The sequence below is a fragment of the Lissotriton helveticus genome, chromosome 7, assembly GCF_964261635.1.
Source record: "Lissotriton helveticus chromosome 7, aLisHel1.1, whole genome shotgun sequence".
Lineage (NCBI taxonomy): Eukaryota > Metazoa > Chordata > Amphibia > Caudata > Salamandridae > Lissotriton > Lissotriton helveticus.
In genome coordinates, this window is record NC_136068.1 from 1,562,467,924 (window position 1) to 1,562,486,880 (window position 18,957).

Genomic DNA, 18,957 nt, shown 5'->3' on the forward strand with positions numbered 1-18,957 from the left:
AATAAGGAATCGCAAAACGCGATGCATCATGAATTCTGCGAATAAATAAGGATTCGGTAAAAATTGCAGAAAATATTGCGATTTCTTGTGTTTGCGAACTCGCAAATTGCGATTTCGCAATTTGCGATTTCGCAATTTCCGGAGTCGCACATTGATGCATGTTGATGACATCACAAGCAGGAAGTCTGCACTCCAAGCCTCATTTTCAGTGCTGAGGCTCAGGGAGAGGAGGGAGCTGGCTCTGGGAGCAGAAGAGAAGTTGGAGAGAGAGATTGAGAACACCTGCAAACAATAGAAAATGGGACCTGCACAAACAGCAGAGGACAGCCAAAGTGGCAGGAAAAGAAAAGTGAAATTTTCTGAAAAAGAAATTGAAACACTGATTGAGGGAGTAGTGCACAGCCACGATTAGCTGTTTGGAACGGCTTCTCTGAAAGTACCAGAGCAGGAAAAAAGGAAGATATGGATCCGGATCCAGAACAGAGTCAATGCAATTGGGGTGACTCGCCGCACCAATGAAGAACTAAAAAAGAGATGGTACGATCTGCGCAGTCGGGCCAAGGTGCGCATTGCAGACCGGTTGAAGGAGGCACATAAAACAGGAGGGGGTACACCAACAGACACTGGAAACACTCCATTGGAGGACTTGGTGGAGTCAACAATCCAGCCTGAAGCTGTTGTTGATGTGACGCAGCTGGACACCTCAGGAGCTGCACACACGTCTGAAGGTAAGAGGAATGCATGTTGCCATTGTCCCAATTACTAAAGTCAGAATGTGAGCTCAGCACAGAGTAAGCACACACTGCTAAGCATTTAGTACAATTTCATTACTGAGGGAAGTGCATCATGGGAGATGTAGGCAGGGCAAGCAGTTACAATGACAAACACACACATATGTAAAAAACGATTTCAAATAGTGTAGCAGATGTTCCCATGAAATGAAAATTTAATATTTGTCAACTGTGACATGACCTCACAAGCATACATTAATGCTGTTTTGCACTGTTTAACCTCTTAAATGCAGAACATGGTGAGGCCGGGGATAGTGAGGTCCTGGAAATGCAGCACAGCAGCGCGTCAGAACATGAGGACACACCAGCTCTGCCAGCTACACAGCCACGTGTACCACATTCCCGTAGGTCACCTGTCGCAACACTGTTTCCCATGGCGTCAGATGATGAGGTCAATGCAGCACCTAAGGTCAGCCTTCGGCAAAGTACTAGCGCCACAACTACACCAACACCGATCCGTAGAGGCAATCGCAGAGTGCAACGGAGAAGACGCAGAGCACGCAGACCACAGCAGGTGGAGCAGACAAATCAGGTGTGGGGTGGCCTGGAGGGACAGATGCTCCGTTCACATTGCCTGCAGAGCAAAAACACTCGATTAGTCAGGGAGGAAATTGCAAAGATGGCAGGCAACATAGCAGTACTGTCCAGTAATGTGCAGGAACTGACAAAGGTCATGCAGGAGGGGCTTGCATCGCACAATAGACAGCATCGGCAACTCATGCAGCTGCTCAAACTGCAAGTAAAGTCAAACAATAGGCTGGCCACTGCTACAGCACTGCTGGCACGTAGATCAGTGACCATGCAGACCCAAATGTGTCATTGGAGCGGAGATGTTGCCAAAGCACTAGACCAAGTAACAAATGCGGTTCAGATGATGAATGCATCCACTAGTGGAGGCAACATGTCTGCACAGGAAGATAGTAGTGAGTGTGCCTCAAGCATGGGCACTACAACAATGCCAGTTGCAAGTGCAGTGAGACGCAATACACGCAGCGCCACCCCCTCCACTCCCAACGTTAGGCAAGAAGATGCTGCCGCTGACAGGCGTCAGGGTGTTCGTGGGAGAAAGCGCTAGGCGCCCATGCACAATGTCTACCTGAGATGGTGACGTAACCATTGTTACAATGTGACCTCATTACTGACTTTCAAGTGATTGTTTTTTTTTCATTTTTTACATGTTTATTTGCAAGACTACTGTGCCACTACTCACTTTGGGAGTGTGCTTCAACTCTCTGGTCACAATTTGTTTACATAAAGCTTACTTTTCATTTCATGTACTGTGTTTGTGCCATCATTACTCACCTTAGAAGTAATCCTGTGTAATCTCCAATCTGCGTCTGCGCCCTTCTGCTGCGCCTGATCTTTGTAGGTCAGGGTGGTGTTGCACTTGCTGGTTCCCATCCTCAGAGTCACTGTCAGACAGCTCCATTTCCAAACCTCCCTTTGTCGCAATGTTATGCAGCATGGCATATGCTGCCACTATCTTGCAGCATTGTTCAGGGTTGTATTTCATTGCTCCACCGGTCTTATGAAGACGTCTAAATCGACTCTTTAGCAGCCCAAATGTTCGCTCTATGACCTTCTTTGTTGAGATATGTGCTGCATTGTATCTCCTTTGGGCGGCAGTCGTAGGATTGAGATAAGGTGTCATCAGGTAATTCCGCAAGGCGTATGCGCTGTCATCTACATGTGAGGGAGCAAAGGCTGCCAGTGGTTGTTTGACATTGACATTTGTACAATGAATGGATTACTGTATTTCACATATTTACCTAGCAAATGTCCCTCTCCAAATTCTCCCCTTTCAAGACGGGTGTGAATGCCACTTTGCCTGAAGATATATGAATCATGTGCACTGCCGGGAAATTGTGCAACAATGTCCGTTATGATGTTTTTGGCATTACACACAACCTGAATATTGAGGGAATGATAACATTTCCTGTTCCTATACAAATATTCCTGTGCTGCAGGGGGACATATGCCACATGGGTGCAATCAATACAACCCAGGACTTGGGGGAAGCCTGCAATTTGGTATAACTCCTGCTTGGTCTTAGCAATGTCATGGGCTGTGGTAGGGAAACTTATATGTGAGTGTATCCGGGCCATCATGCCATCAAGGAACGCTTTGAATATTCGTGACAATGCGCTTTGCGACACACCTCCTGCTACTGTAATTACACCCTGAAAACTGCCTGACGCCAGTAGATGTAGGCAACATAAAATCTGTACATGCATTGGGATTGCATTGGTCCTAAGAGTCTGTCGTTGCAGGATGGGGTCCAATTCATTGATGAGATCATGTATCATTTGTGCATTCAGTCTATACTTATCGTATATCTCATCCTCCTGCTGTCCTAGCAAAGTTATGCGGACTCTGAAGATGCGCTTATTGATTCGCCTCCCACTCTGTTGAGCAGCTTGCAGCCTCATCCTCCTCGCCATGAGGTATAGCCCTGCCATTTTGACTTCTGGGAGCTCATTGTGGGTGTGTTTAAATCAGTTTCTGTTGATTTGCAGCTGTTTCAGATTTGCACTCATGATTACCACCTGGTTGTGTCCCTTCTTAATTTGCTATAGCAATTTTGCGATTTCTATGGAAATCGCTATTTGCGATTTTTTATGCATTTCAATTGTGATTCTTTATTTGCGATTCTGTATTTGAGAATCGCAAATAAGGAATCGCAACTGTTTTCTCAGAGTTATTTGTGATTCCTTATTTTTGCGAAAAAACACAGATTCTGGCAAAAATAAGGTTGCTGCATTGTAACACTGTTATTTGCGATCGCAGATGCATTTTTTTGCGATTCGCTTGTTTTGCGATTTCTTAATCGCTTGATGCATGTGTCTGTAAGTCTTTTCCTCGGACCGCACAACATTCTAATACTCCAATACGCATACGACATAGTTATACTGGATCATACACCAATAGGTCTAAAGTAAGTGCTGGACTAGCTGGATCAATATAATCTGAATAACAACATGGTGGAAAACGGAAATAAAACGAAAGTAATGGTTTTTGGGAAACTCAAAGTAAAAACAAACTACGTTTGGAAACTAGGCCCATACAGAATAGCATACGCTAAAACATACTACTTTCTAGATATCTGGTTAGGGATTTAGCCAAAGAGCACACACACCTGAGATCAGTGAAAAACAAAGCACGTAAACTGATATTTGCATTGTGCAAACTGAACACAAAACTAAAAAGTCCATTGGCAGAGCCCATAATAAGAGTGATCAAGGCCAGATTGATTCCAATGTCATATGGCCAACAAGGTTTCCATCAAAAATGGACATAATGTTAGACAGATTACAAACAATTGCTTGCAAAAGGATTTTCCAGCTACCTCTATATCAGGCACACCCAGATACAGCTTGAATTTGGCCTGGTAAAACAAGATTGTGCAAGAAAGTCCCAATTCCTTAAGTTTTACCGCAAGATACAAAATGCTGCAGCAGTATCATTGAAGGAAGTCTTGCAAGTCATTTTGAATGGTCCTGATAACAACTGGACTAAATATCTACGCTCTGTATGTACTGATCTTGAAACAGAGACTATGAAAACCAGTAGTCTGTCAAACACAGCACTCAAGCAATTACTACAAAAAGTGGTTATGGAAAAATCCAGAGAAGTTGATAAACAGAGCCTTGAACAGAATAATCAGCTCAAAATCATCGTCCCTATGACATCAAACGGAAAGTCTTATTAAGTTGGGAATGCAGGAGAAATATCTTGATCGCTGTAGCGTCCTCTGGGGCACTCGTCAATTACTACGCCACACACGGATGGTAAATATGTTGATCGCTTTAGCTTCCTGTGGGGCACTCGTCAACGACAACACCACACACGGAGGGTAGTTTTACTCGTCTTCCTTAATCAGCGTGTAAATGCGAACTCAACATTCTAAACCTGCATTCACTTCACTATGCTGTAACACTTACATCACTGGTCTATGGAGTCCATCAGGACCCGAAAGGATCCTCTCATTTCTAACTCACACAACACTACACCTCCCCCTTTGATAAATAAAACATTACAATTTTTACAAACATATACACAAATACAACTCTTCAATGAGCCTTTGTGGCACTCTACTCACACGTCCTGCTCTTGTTGTGGAAAACTGAGGACAAGCAGTTGATGTGTCTGCAATCTGCATTGACGATGTAGAAACAACTACAGTCAATATCATTTCAGACCCAGTCTCTGTGTTGACGCCAATGCTTGGCGAGCCATGGGCCACATGTCTGAAATGTGAGGAATCTCCAGTAATGGACTTCCCAGGACGCGGGACAGTCATAATGTGTTCTTTGATGGTCGCACAGTGAAACAGCTCAGCATCGAAGGGAGCCTCAGATTTCCGTTTTCTGAGGCTGATGCACGAGCACTTGATCTCTTTTAGTGAAAGTAATGTTCTTGGCATGTTGTTTCTTGTCAGCATTGGCCTTCATCTTCTCCTTATGATCCAAGTCTTGGTTACAAGTTTCTTCCTCAGTACTTGATCTATGGTTGGTCCACTTAGGTAACTTGGTCGTCATGACTCTCCCGAACATCAGGGTTGCAAGCTTTCACATGTGGTCGAATAATAGGCTCAAAGAATGGAATTCAAAGCAGTTTTGAGACTGAGCTTTTCCAACAGAGTAATTTGAATAGCTTTCGTCAAAGTGCTTATAAAACGTTCGACAAGTCCATTGGCCTGTGGCTAAAGAGGAGTGCTCTTCTGATGCTTCACATTAAGATGACTGAAAAAGTCTTTGAATTCTCAACCGCGGAAAGGCGGGACATTGTCGGATTTTAATGTCAAGGTACCTCCCATGTTGCAAAGATGCCATCTTATCTTTCAAGGAATCAAGGTAACATTGATATGTCTTGTGGGGGATTAGCACCAGACAACATTTGTACTTTAGCTGGATCGGGTGTCCCTCCCCCATCAGAAACGAGATAGGCAAAGAATTGTAACTTTGTATTATAGAACTCACATTTATCAGCGTTCAAAGTTAATCCATCAGCAGACGGTAAACGATACATTTGCGTGATTACTTTGTCATGCTCTTTCTGGGTAGCTCTGAAAACCAGTATATCATCCCTGTAATGAAACGCGTTCATGACAGGCGCTATGATATAATGAATGACGCCTTGAAAAAGCTTTCCAGCTGAAGACACACCAAAACGTAGTCTTTTTTATGGGAACAAACCAATATGTGTAGAAAAGGTTGTCATGTACCTGTGATTCTGCTTGAGTTCCAACTGATGATATCCTTTATTTAAATCTAGGCAAGAGAAAACCTTTGGAGTTGTTCTGAGCCACCGCTTGGCAGCTTTGGTGGCTGACTGCTTCGTATATGGCAGCTCCGTAAGCACAACCACGGGTGCTCCTTCTTGGGCCTTTCCACCCAGCACGGTAGTATAATGACTTTCTTTAATCAGTTCCTGTAGACAATTGTTTCATATTTGAAATGGCTTTACCCTTAAGCGTTTCTTTATACTGTGTGACACCTGCTTGATCTCTGCTTCGCAGCACATCTGATTGCAGCTCTGACTGGCACTTGGCTGTCAATGCATGCAGCTCTTTCAGAGCCTGGTTGCATTCACTGTTAGCGTTATCACTCAGTATGATGTAGTATTCAATTGCGTAGTAGTGCAGTACCTCTGTTCACTGCCTCCTCAACAGGTTCTCAGCCAATGATGTGTACATTTCTCACTGGAACTTTCTCTATCTTTGACTCTTTACACAGGCTGGAGTTGTGCTGTCACTCCACATATGCCAACGTCGATTCAGCACTTCAACTAAAGCACACGTGGGAAGCAGACGCAGTTTGCTGGACCATGGCAAACTCTCTGGGAGAGCACTATTGATCTTCAGTTTACTTATCCCTTACTCATTGCCAGTTTTAACGTTATCTCCATCCCAGGAACTCGTCAATGACTAAGCCACACATGGAGGGTAGTTTTACATGTCTTTATTCATTAGTGTGTAAACAAAATTCAACATTCTAAAGATGCATTGCCTTCACTATGATCTAACACTTACGTCACTGGTCTGCGGTGCCCATCAGGAGCCAAAAGGGCTCCTTCATTTCTAACTCACATGACAATACAATCAGAAGGCTACCTGCCCTCCTGATTAAAAACCTTCAACCGCAATGGTGCCATGGGTCAACAACAACCCTAACTGTATAGATTTTGCAATTACAAAAACTGGCCTTTTATCCACTTACTCCTCTGCTCTCCTGAGTTTGGTAATCCTAGTCGCTCTCTTCTGAAACCCTTGTTCCTATCTTATGGTGTCATATGTGCAAGGAGCCTACATCATTCTGTTTCACCCCTTCAGACATCATGGTCTTGGCTCATTATGGGAATCTTTTTAAACATAATTTTAAGATCACTTAAGACAGGGCCCCAGGCACATAGTATTTCATTATTTTAAAGTTTCTGACTGTTGTTTGGATGCTATGATCTCAATGTAGACCCCGTACATGTTTTAAATAAAACAATTGACACACTAGAAATAGTTTAACTTATAATCACATTTTACATTTTAAGCCCTCCATTGCATTCGCTAACCAGCTCTAGTGCATTGTCTGCATTTTTGCAAGTCCCTTAATAATTCAGTGACTGACCCATCCAGAAATACAGATGATGTATCAGCATGAATATTCTTACACCCATTTCACAGACAATTTTTAATGGTGAAATTAAAAGGTTTAAAATGGGCCCATTTTTTAACCTTTCTCCCACACCTCTTGTTCCTATTCTGGATTTTAGATCCTATGCATTCCTAATGGCTTTGTAATACCATGTGGAAGCTAGAAACATTCTGGGGAATGTATTCAGATCTTCCTCACCCCTTTCTAATTTGGATAGAGTCCCAACACATCACTCAGGCAATCGACTCTAACTGGAGTAAGTACCGTTGCCCACAGTTCTGCTCATCACCCCTCACCAATTGCCCATCCCGGGGGAGAGGGGGGGTGGTTGTTTCAGCTGTGGCATTGCAGTAAGGGTACAGCACTGTCACACTTAGGGGCATATTCTCAAGGAACTATCGCCAAGTTATCAGCACTTTATCACGGCCAAAGTCATGATAAATGTATCTCCCCATTCACAAGCTGGTGCAAACAGCCCATATCACCAGTTTACCTGCGATAGCAGCCGCAAAAAACATCGCCACAGATGGCCCCGGCAACTATTGTTAAGTTTTTTTTAAATATATTTTTACCTGGCAACTATTGCTAATGAGATGCAGAGTAGACGTTCCCGTGCCAAAAGCCGTGACAACATCAATCCGTAACATTCTCAACGACAAGCCAGATCGGCGATAAGATCACAGAACATACGACAAGGTATGTTAGCAGCAGGAAACTAACACGTGCTCTGACCTAGTGTAAAGTCGAATGACAGCCTGCACCAGAAAAGGGAGCTCAGGCCAGAGCCACACCTGAAGGGCAACAGATGCGATTGAGCCACTGATCATGCAGGCTGGACACCCAGGAGGGCCACAACACCCACCGCCACCCCCGACCCCCCACCCCGGGCCCTACCCCGGGCACCCCCCGCCTCCCCCGGACCAAGATATTGCACCTCAACATCACGAAATCCTGAACAAAAGCATTCGCCTGATGTCGCACCTTTACAGCAATCAATATACATGTGAGTACAAAAAATCTGAATATCACATTCATATCTGTCTCCAAACAACTATTTTGAAGAGTCATGGCGGGGCATCCCTGGACAATCTGTGAGTCACAGCCTGCAAGACAATATCCAAGATAAGAAGGTGTGTCAGACACTCATCAAAGGACAGAGAGAGAGAGAGCGAGAGAGAGAGAGAGAGAGAGAGAGAGAAAGAGAGAGACTGAACAAGGAGCGCAAGGCCAATCGGACCCTTGGCTCATTCATACATGCCAACTGCTGTGTGTGTTTCGCAATTGGTGCACCCCAAATCTAAGGCATGGCATCAAAGTCAGCGCGAAGGCCACATCACATTTAAGAAATACAAGCAGTAGTCAGACTAAAATTAGGTTTGAAAGCTCCTTTGTCTCAATACACAAGGCGGAAGGACAACCGAACCTTCGACCTTGGTCCTGAATGCGGCTGGCACACCCTGCATGAGATACCATACCAGCCTCTGACGATTCCCACACCACGAACTGCGCTAATGAAAGACCAACGTGTCCGCACCCCACACACAGTTGTCCCTGCTCTACCTACACCTGCAAGGGATGTCCTTGACACATTGGTTAAAAACAACCCATACGTCCAAACGTTGCACACACATACGAGATCAACAAACGCATTGGCAGGCAATCCCGGGCACATGCACAACCCCTGGTACGTGGGACTAAACCGTTGAACCCAACGAATGCTGCATCTGTTGGGATCACTGCCAATGGCAGTGTTGCGAATCTGTTTCTGTCTGAGTTTCCGTCTTGCCTACGTCACCTGTGTCCAGCCCTGGTTCCACTGTCAATCATTTATTTATTTAAAAGGTTTTATATAGTGCTGGCAAGACCCAAGGGTATCAGAGCCCTGTACAATAGTTAGGTGATGACAAAAAATTACAATATAACATTTGTGCAACTAGGTAAAAAACAGGACAATTTGAGCAATATACAAAGTTCAGTATTAACATTGGATTTTTTATAAGAAATGATAATTGGACCACAGGCAGTATAGAATAGTAAGATTAGAGTGGATGTTGGGGGCTGAGGGGGGTGGGAGTACAAAGTAGGGGGAGATGGGGAGGGCGATAGCATGCAGGAGTAGGCGGTCATTGCAAGAGAACTCGAGTGGGGTAGGGTAGAAGTAAATGCAGGAGTGGTAAGAGGGGGGAAGTGAGTCAGGTATAATGTAGCGGAAACCTAGTACCGTAGGGGGCGGGATGTCGAACTGTGAAAAGGTGGCAGTGATTAAAGACCCCAGTATTTGTTGAGAAGATGCAGCTTAAGGTCTTTTTTGAAGCTGAGGTAGTAGGGGATGCAACGTAGGTCTTTAGGGAGTGAGTGCCAGATAGTAGGTGCATTTCCAGTGAAAGAACGTGTTTGTGTAGATTTCTTTCTTAATAAGGAGGGACTAGCATAAGAGTATTAAACCTCCTCATTTCTCTCGAGCAGCCCGCTTTGTGGAGTTTGTCTTCAAGATACAATGGGGTGTGTTGGTGAAGGGCTTTATGCGTAATGCAAGCGGTCTTATAGGAGGATCTGCCTTTGATAGGAAGCCATTTGAGGCCTTTGAGGGCGGGGGAGATGTGGTCATACTGCTTCCAATCAGTGATGAGCCTGGCTGCAAGGTTGAAGACTGACTTGATTGGGGTTAAGTGGACTTTCGGAGTTCCCAAGAAAATGGCATTCACATAGTCCAATCCGGACAGCACCAGTGATTGAACAACTGATTTAAAGTCATCTGCGGGGATGAAGGGTTTGATTTTCTTAAGGTGATGTAGAGTGAAGAGAGCTCCTTTGGCCGCATTTCTTATGTGGAGGGTAAGATTGAGGTTCTGGTCGATGCTTATACCGAGGGATTTAACTGTGTTAGAAGTGGAAAGAGTGCAGTTGAGAGCTTTAAGGTCAGAGATCCAGTGTTGAATGGGAAGTCGGTTGCCTTTAGGAGCGAAGAGAATGATTTCTGTTTTTTTAGGGTTGAGTTTAAGGTGATTGGGGTGGAACCAGTGTTGAATCTTGGTCAGGGCATCATTGAGGTGCAGAGTGTCAGCATGGGATTTGATCTTATAGTAGAGTTGGGTTTCATCAGCATAGAGGTGGTAGTTGATTCCTGTTTGTTTAAGTATGTGGGTGAGGGGTTCCATGAAGAGGTTGAATAGAGCAGGAGAGAGAATGGAACCCTGGGGGACACCCAAGGAGACAGGTGTAGACTTAGAGAGGCAGTCATTGATTTTAATTTGTTGGGTTCTGTGTTGGAAGAAGGAGGAGAACCATTTGAGGACCGGACCATTGAAGCCGAAACGATCTTTGAGGGTGTTGTGTAAGGTGGAGTGGTTAACAGTATCAAAGGCAGCAGAGAGGTCAAGGAAAACGAGGAGAGAGGCCTCCCCCTTATCGAGGGAGTGATGGATGTCGTCAATGATGTTGAGCATGGCTGTTTCAGTACGGCAGCCCTTTCTAAAGTCTGATTGAAATGTGTTCAAAAGGTTAAAAGCCTCAATGTGCTTGTCTAATTGGAGCTGGGCACATTTTTTGAGGGCCTTGGATAGAAGAGGGAGATTGGAGATAGGTCGGAGATTTTTGAGGTCATTGGGATCGGCTGTCGGGTTCTTGAGTGTGGGAGTGATTTGGCCCAGCTGGAGGGAAACAGGGACACAACCCGAGGCCAAGGAAGGGTTGATAATTGTGGTCCAATATGGTGCAGTGATATGTTTTAAATCTTGAACAAGGTTAGCAGGAAGAGGGTCCATGGTATGAGAGGAAGGTTTAAGCTTGGCGATGATGTTGAGGACTTCCAACTCTGTAACTGAGTTGAAATTAAGCCATGGTGCATTGTTTTTAGCTGGGGGTTGGTGAAGTGGAGTTCTGGCGGGGTGACAGTGAGAGGGAGATGTGCAGAGTCAGGTGGGTGTGAAGGTGAGAAAGGGGGCTTGGAGGGGAAGTCATGAGGGGAGATGTGCAATGTGGGGGAGGAGGTTAAGGCAAAGGATTGATCAATCTTGGCATTTTTTTTCAGAAAAGAAGTTCCCAATTTCTTCACATCTCTCAACGGAGGCTATCAATTTGGGGGGGGGGGGCAGAAGCTGTTTGTTCTTGACAATACTAAATAGTTCTCTGGGTCTATTTTGTAGCCCGGTCGAGTTGAACGCGGAAGTGGGAGGCTTTTTCATTAAGGATGCGTTTTTTGTAATTCGCCCTTGCAACTCTGAGGAGAGCAAGATTTCAGGAGGAAGGGTGATGTCTCCACATGTGTTCGGTTTGTCTAAGAGAGTGTCTCTCATTATTGAGATCAGCATTGAACCAGGATTTGGTGGGGTTGTTTTTTGCAGTTTTAATTTGGCTGGAGCAATTTGGTCAAGAACCTCCAAGATGGAATTGTTGTAATGTTCGGCCAGGTCATTTTTATTTTGGGAGGGGGGTGTAAGTAGTAGTTGTGCTTTGATCTTAGTTTCCAGTTCACCAGTAGGGATAAGATGAAGATTCCTGGTTAATTTCCTATGTTTGAGGATTTTAGGGGAAGGGGGAGGCATGGCGGTGGTAATCGTGAAGAGGATGAGCTGGTGGTCAGACCAGTCAATGGGTAAAATGTGGGAAAGGGAAGCCAGATCTTTGCTTATAATGATCACGTCAAGAGTGGCCCCTTTGGAATGTGTTGGCGAGTGGCAAAGTTATTTCAAGTCATTGATGTCAAGTCGATCGTTCAGGAGGATAACCGAGGAATCATCCTTTTTGTTCCAGTGGATATTAAAGTCTCCGAGGAAGAGGTTTTTGGAGTTGGAAATCAAGGACTGAAAAAGAAGGTCGGACAGTTCCTCCACAAAGGGGGGATGATAGATATTATGTGTCCGGATAGGAGGGGAACCATGAGCTCTAAGTTCCGCACCCATGCATTCAAAAGTAGTAGGGTCGATGTTCTGAACAAGGGAGAGTTGGAGTACATCTTTATAGATTATGGCAATGCCCCCTCGTATATTGTCCATCCTGTCTTTACTGAGGATGGAGTAACACGGGGCGAGAGCAGGTCCAGAATGGATGAAGAGTGCGTATTGAGCCAGGTTTATGTAAGAAATGCAATGTCAATGTCTTCACTAAGGATGGTTTCCGAGATTTCTGTTGCATGTCGGGTAGCTGATCGACAATTGACCATCATGCAGTTGAGGGGTTTAGGATTGATTTTTTTTGGGGGGGGGGCAAGAAGGAATAGCAGTGAGTTGCGGTGGAGGTCTGGGGGAGCTGGAAGAGATGGGAATACGGCTTCTCCCAAGGATCACAGGAATAGTGGAGTGAGGTGAAGGATGAACTATAGTCGAGGAGATATATAGGTCCGGGCAGTCGGGAGATGAGAAATGGCTCGAGGCTTGGTGTGGTCTAAGAGAAGAGTTACCGGGAGGTGATCCAACTGGTACGATAGCGCTAAGGGTAGTACCCCTTTGTTGAGGGAAAGTATTGTATTTTGTACTGAGCCCATGGTATGGGTATGATTGGTGAGATTGATAGAGGAGAGGGCATTAAAGTCTTTTCTGAGGGATGAAAGTTCCAAGGTCAGGATTGAGAGGTGTAGTTCTATGTTGAGAAGCGACTGGGATAAGAGCTAGGAGGATAAGGAGGCAAGGAGGTTGGGGGGGCGGGTTCAAAGTTAGATGGAGAGGAAGGGCTAGTCATAGGACGTGAAGGGAACCCAGGTGGGGGGTAGTGAGGGGAATTCCGTTTGCTAGGATGAGGGTGCAAAGTAGGGTGAGAGCCAGCAACCCCAGGGACCTGATGGGTGCTATGAGACAATGAAGGGGGATAGGGAGAGTGAGGAGGTGTGCCATCTAGTCTATGTAGGTAGGGGTCATTTAGAAAACAAGAGATTGGAGTAATCAGTGGAGCAGTTAGGGGATCAGAGTGAGGGGGCTCGGTGCGAAGGAGGGACAGTGTAGGTGGATCAGTGTAAGAGCGCTAGGGGGAGAGGGAAGAAGAGAGTGATTAGGGTTGGGTAGGGAAAAGTCCAGAGGAGGAGAGAGGGGTTGGGTGGCAGAGTAGGTTGTAGGAATACAAGAGGAAGGAGAAGGAGCAGACAAGGCTATGGGAGAGAGGATTAGGGTAGCTGAGGCTGATGTGGGAAAGTCAAGTGGTGGAGAGGATGCTGAGGGGGCGGGTGGAAAGAAATTCTGGGATTGGGCGACTTCCCAGGTAGTTATAGGATCAGGGATATGGGGGGTTGGCGACATTAGGAGCAAGGCCGAAATGTCTTCCTGTAATTGAGAGGCTGACGTGTTATGGGTAGGTGTAGCTAGTAGGTTGGATAAGGTGCTGAAGTGATGCTCAAAGATGGTGAGATGGTTTTCGGAGGCTTGTATGAGGATATTACCAGATTTGAAGATGGAGATATCGATTTTGCCAAGAAAAGTGGGGGAAGGAGTGGTGGACAGTTTCAATCCATATGGGATTTTGCAAGATTTAGTAATGGGGAGGTAATGGGGAGGTAGTGCAGGAAGATATTTTATCATTTAGAGGGACGTTTGGAGTAAAAGATGTAGTTGGTTTTAATAATGGAGGTGAGGCTAAGGTAGTTATCAACAAATAGGGTTTCTTGGTGATGTATAAGTAGTTTGTACTTAAAGTTCTTCTTAGCATTTTTGGAGAGATTGGGTGGGTAAAGGCTAGTCCAAGAATTGGGGCCATGTCTAGTGATGGGTGAGTCCGGTTCTGCAAGGGTATCATTGAGGGGAGGCATTGTAATTCAGTTCGGATGATTAGGTGAGTGAGCTGGTTATGAGGGAGATAGGAAGGGGGCACAGGGACGGGGGAGAATGGAAATGGGGGAGAGGGGTGCTGGAGCGAAATCTGTAAAAAGGGACAATTATTCCCAAAACAAGGCGAGGGTCTTGTGATGAGGTGGCTCGAGACGGGGTCAGGAGAAGAGTCTGTAAAAGGGAAGAGTCTGTAAAAGAGTCTGTAAAAGGGAAACTGGCCAAAAACAAGTGTGAGGGTCTTGTTTAGTAGTGGATAGAGATGGAGAGGTGTTAGGGAGAGGTAGATGGGAGACAGAGGGGGAATCTAGAAGTTGAGACCGTTCTATAGGACTGCAGAAAGAGGTAGTTGAGAATGAAATGGAGGTCAATAAGTTGGGGAGACCAAACAATGGAGTTAGGCGGGAGGAGAAAGATAAAAATAGGAGTAAGGGAGACAAAGATAGAAAAATTGATCAGATTAATACTAAGCCGCAAAGTGCAGTATGCTATTGTATGGCTAAATAAATAGGCAGGACAGCAACATTTAAGGCAATTAAGAGCTCAGGCCGAGGTAGATCGGTTTGGGAGCATGCAGAACATTGGGCTAAAACATCAAGTTGCAGTTCCGCATAAACTCCAGATTAACAAATAACCGGTTGAGAAACATTTGGGATACAAAGCATCTAAAAGAGGAAGAAACAATTTGAGCGCATGTAGCACAATTTGAGCGCATGTAGCACATAAGTTAAAAAATACCAATAGCTAAGCAGTAGGCAGCGAAAACATTAGAAATAGAAGAATCAAAGTGAGGTAGATCAGTTTAGAAGCACATAGCGGATAAGGTTACAAACATTTGGAAGAGCATAACACCTTAGGATAAAGTAACTACTAACAGTTCAGAGGGAAAAAAAAATAACAATTAGTCAAGCAGCAGGTAAAGGAAAAACATTTAAAATGTAAAAAGCGTTGAAATGAGGTAGATCAATTTGAAAGCACGTAGAGCATTAGGTCAAAACGTTTGGAAGCATGCAGTCCATTAGTTTAAATTGTCAATCAGAAGGTAAGGACCATATTTAAAATGTAAAAGCGTTGGAATGGGGTATATAGTTTGGGGAGCACAAGGCATGTTTAAGTTGAAAACAACATGGAACTTTTCCGAATAAAAATAAAGATGGTTTAGCAACACGGTTAGTTTGGAGCGCGTAACCCCTTTAGATTGCAAATGTCAATGCCTGTTCGAGGTAAGAAACAGGTTATCAGGCAATTGGCAAACAAAGCCTTAACAGGTAAGCTAGAATGTAAAATTCGGGGGTGCATAATGTATTAAGTGGGGACTGATACATTTGGGGAGCGATATGGGAGGGTACATGCACATTCGAGTGGCCCATGGAGGTCTGCCTATCCAACGCAACGATAGCAAAATTGGATTATGACTTAACAGTGCGCCCCCTATTGGCCCACGATCAGAAGTGGCACCGGGATACCCATGCATGAGATGCCTTGATCTTTGGCGTATGTGCTGGCAGTTGTGCATGGGAGATTGCACAACTCCTCGTGTGCAGTGACCACATTGAGGTGCTCCCCTATTGGTCTGCATTGCGAATTGGTGAAACGGCGTGGACTGAGCACATCTGCCTGGTCCAGTTAATAGATTGGCTCTCCCTGGTGTTCCTTGAACTTGACAATGACGTACTCTTGGAATAGATTGCCCATGAAGCTGCGTTCGCATTCATGGACGAGTAATTACGTTCCTGCAGCACGTTCCTGCAGCCACGTCTGATTGTCACCCACAGCACAGGTCCCCACACCTTGTTGCATCTTGGGGAATGCTCACATATCCCACCACAACAGTGGACATTTCTGCCTTCGCCTGGACTCAGCAGGCATGTGCGTGGAACTACGGGTGTGTACACACACCTGTGCAAGTTGATGCAGTCCCATGGGTGGAGCAGCACAGCGACGTTTGGCAACGTTCCCAATTCAGACATACTGCTGGGGGGAGAATACACACATGGCAATGTAGTACGGCATGTGATCTTGTAGGATCCTTTCACCTGGTTACTGTCAGCAGAGTAGACAGTCGGCGCAGTCCGTTGGTACAGTGATATGCCGATCCCATGGGCTGTGAGTCATGTCCCCTGACACGGGGCAATGGGCAGACGCCAAACATCACATCACTCGTCCAGCAAGGCAATCTGGGCTGAGCGCATTGCCATCTGTAATGATTTGTGTACATTTTTGCCTCCCCATTTCTTGCACCTCAACATGTTCCCATGCTGCGTGTAAGTGTCTAGAGTATTCCCCTGCATGTTGTGGACCTTACCCGTACTGACATGCACATGCTAATAAAGTCTATGCGACTTCACTAGTGTCCAACTGTGATGAGTGTTGATTAGAATGACAAATCGTGTGCCTCAATGAGCATTGTCCGTACACAGAGAGTGACTGACTGACACATGTACAATGGAGGTGGGTCCCTTTTGACTGCTCCACATCTGTGAGCCAGACATTGTGTTTGGGATAGTTGCTGGCAGACCTGTGCACGTACGTGTATGCAGCAATGTGAGTATTGTGTCCAACTTCTGGCTATGTAGAGCAATGATCAAAACAGACTGTGTCCACACAGATGTATGCGAGTAGGTATGCAAAGTGACGTTCTGTTGTCATATGTGATGGAGGACACCACTTCTGGCCTGCTACCGATTTTGTCATTTCTACACACAGCCCTATTTAATACATGTACGTGTGCCTACGTTGGGGGATTGCGAGATTGTTGTTCAAGTGCAATGAGGCCACAGCTAGTTCACACCTGCACAGTTATCAAATTGGCCATGTGGCTCAGGGTCAAACATGCGCATTGATTTCATTTACCAGGGTGTACCTTCTTGTATAATCAATGTCCCTACATCCATCTAGTGAAAAAAGTTATGGGAGGCCCCCTCTTACTGGTTATGTGGGACCAGGGGGAAATTGCGAAAGTATATGGGGTGTCCCTTTCTCTTGCAGGACCAAAATGGCCTGCACCTCAATATGGTTATCCTGTATATCTCCAAGTACTCAAGGTTTGGGACCAGACTCAATGGTTTTACACAACATCCATTATTCAATATATGATACGTTGACAGACTGTATATACTATTTCTGGGTTACACGTGTGTGCAATTACAAGTTACAATTACAACAACTACTTCGTCTGATATCAGATGTCTGAATTTATTATTCCTTAATACAAAAATATTTTTCAAAACAATTTTTACAAAAAATTTTGGACATGTCACATCTTTAAAATTACATATCTATGTGGTCAACACAATTTTATACATGATTCATGGTTTAAAAACACATTTAATACACAGTAAAAGACGTTTAAAATGCACAATTGAAAAAAGTCAATACAAAAGAATCACAATTTTTAGTCGACGCAGCGTTTCGGTTTTTCTTATCTCACACCTTCTTCAGGACTGATTCTAGAAAGATTTTTATTAAAAAACAATAAGGTTACTGTTTGTTGACCGATGTCATGTTTTTAAATTACATCATTCATTTTGTCCCTAATTCTAACTCGCCCACACTCCTTCCAATCGTATCACATTTTATAGAGGTTTATCTAAAATACAGGTCTGTTATACTTTTCTCCCCTTCTTTATTCACTTTTTAATTAACTTACTATTTTTACATCAAAACAAGATTTCATACATGATTTTCAACCCCTGTTCAAGTACCTCGGAGATATACAAGTATTTCTGTGACTTAGGGTTCACGGGTGCTCGTAAGACACATATCATATCTATTGCCTTGTGTCTATTTGGGTATTTATCCCACCATGGAGGTTTATCTATCTCCGATAAGGGCCCAATACAATCGCCTTACCTTTAAAGCTAATCTTTTTGATTAGTTCCACCTAAATTTTTGGTGATGTTTTTGTGCCCCAGTCTTATCAGAGCTGATGCCGGTAGTCATGCATAGTACCGATTTCAAATTTCTCCTGTGGTGAAAAGAAGGCGTAGATATACTACTATAAATTTTACATCCTTCTTGTAGCATAATATGCAAGCATGTGTTTTCTTATATATGTACCTGATCTGATTCAGGATCTTTTCTTCCACACTGTGCGAGGAAGCCACCGTTAAATTGCAGGACGTAAGGAGTCCTTCAACATAAACATAGTATCATTATTAAATGAACTCTTGGTAAGACTTTTTGTTAAGACAATTTTTACCCCTTAGTACTCACCTAATTGTTAGTGGTTCAGACTGATGTCGCGATTTTCCTCTCAATTATCGTCGACTGCAGGAAGCTTTGGGTTTTAATTGTCCTTCTTGCTCCTCTATACCCACTGTATTCTATAAAGTTAATTGGTATAGAATATTAGTCTAAACTATTACTCCACATTCTTTAATCTGTGGTTTTAGCTTACTGGTTCACTTTATTTATTATACGTTTCCCATCCTCCTGGGACTAGAACAGTTTTTGTTTTAAACTTTAGACTCGTTTTTATCACTTGCTCTGCTAAGTTAGCATCTGTTGGCCTGCCGTTGCGCAATTATTATTTCTATGATTAGCTACCACCCTATTCTATTCTCCTGCTGGTAGTTTGCCCCTAGTTTACGATATTCTACTGCAAGGACTTACTTTTTCAATTATATTCGGCCTCCCTGCTCCTCGTCACAGCGGCGTCCGCTCCGTATCTAGCTTCGGTTTCTTTGCGGGTTCTTGCTGTTTTCGCTGCGATTTGTTGTCTCTTTTTAAGCTCCACCGTCTAATTGGTTGTTTCTTTCCTGTGTCCGG

At 44.4% G+C, this 18,957-nt stretch overlaps 1 long non-coding RNA gene across 1 annotated transcript; it reads right to left on the reverse strand.

Annotated features, from left to right (window-relative positions):
• Nucleotides 1-17,442: 17,442 nt before the first annotated feature.
• On the reverse strand, nucleotides 17,443-18,512 carry LOC144767542 (uncharacterized). The gene is made up of 4 exons (XR_013598248.1): nucleotides 18,403-18,512; nucleotides 18,247-18,319; nucleotides 18,040-18,154; nucleotides 17,443-17,636 (listed from the first exon to the last, which is right to left on the reverse strand). It is a non-coding gene; the product is annotated as an uncharacterized LOC144767542 (long non-coding RNA).
• Between the last annotated feature and the right edge of the window lie 445 nt (nucleotides 18,513-18,957).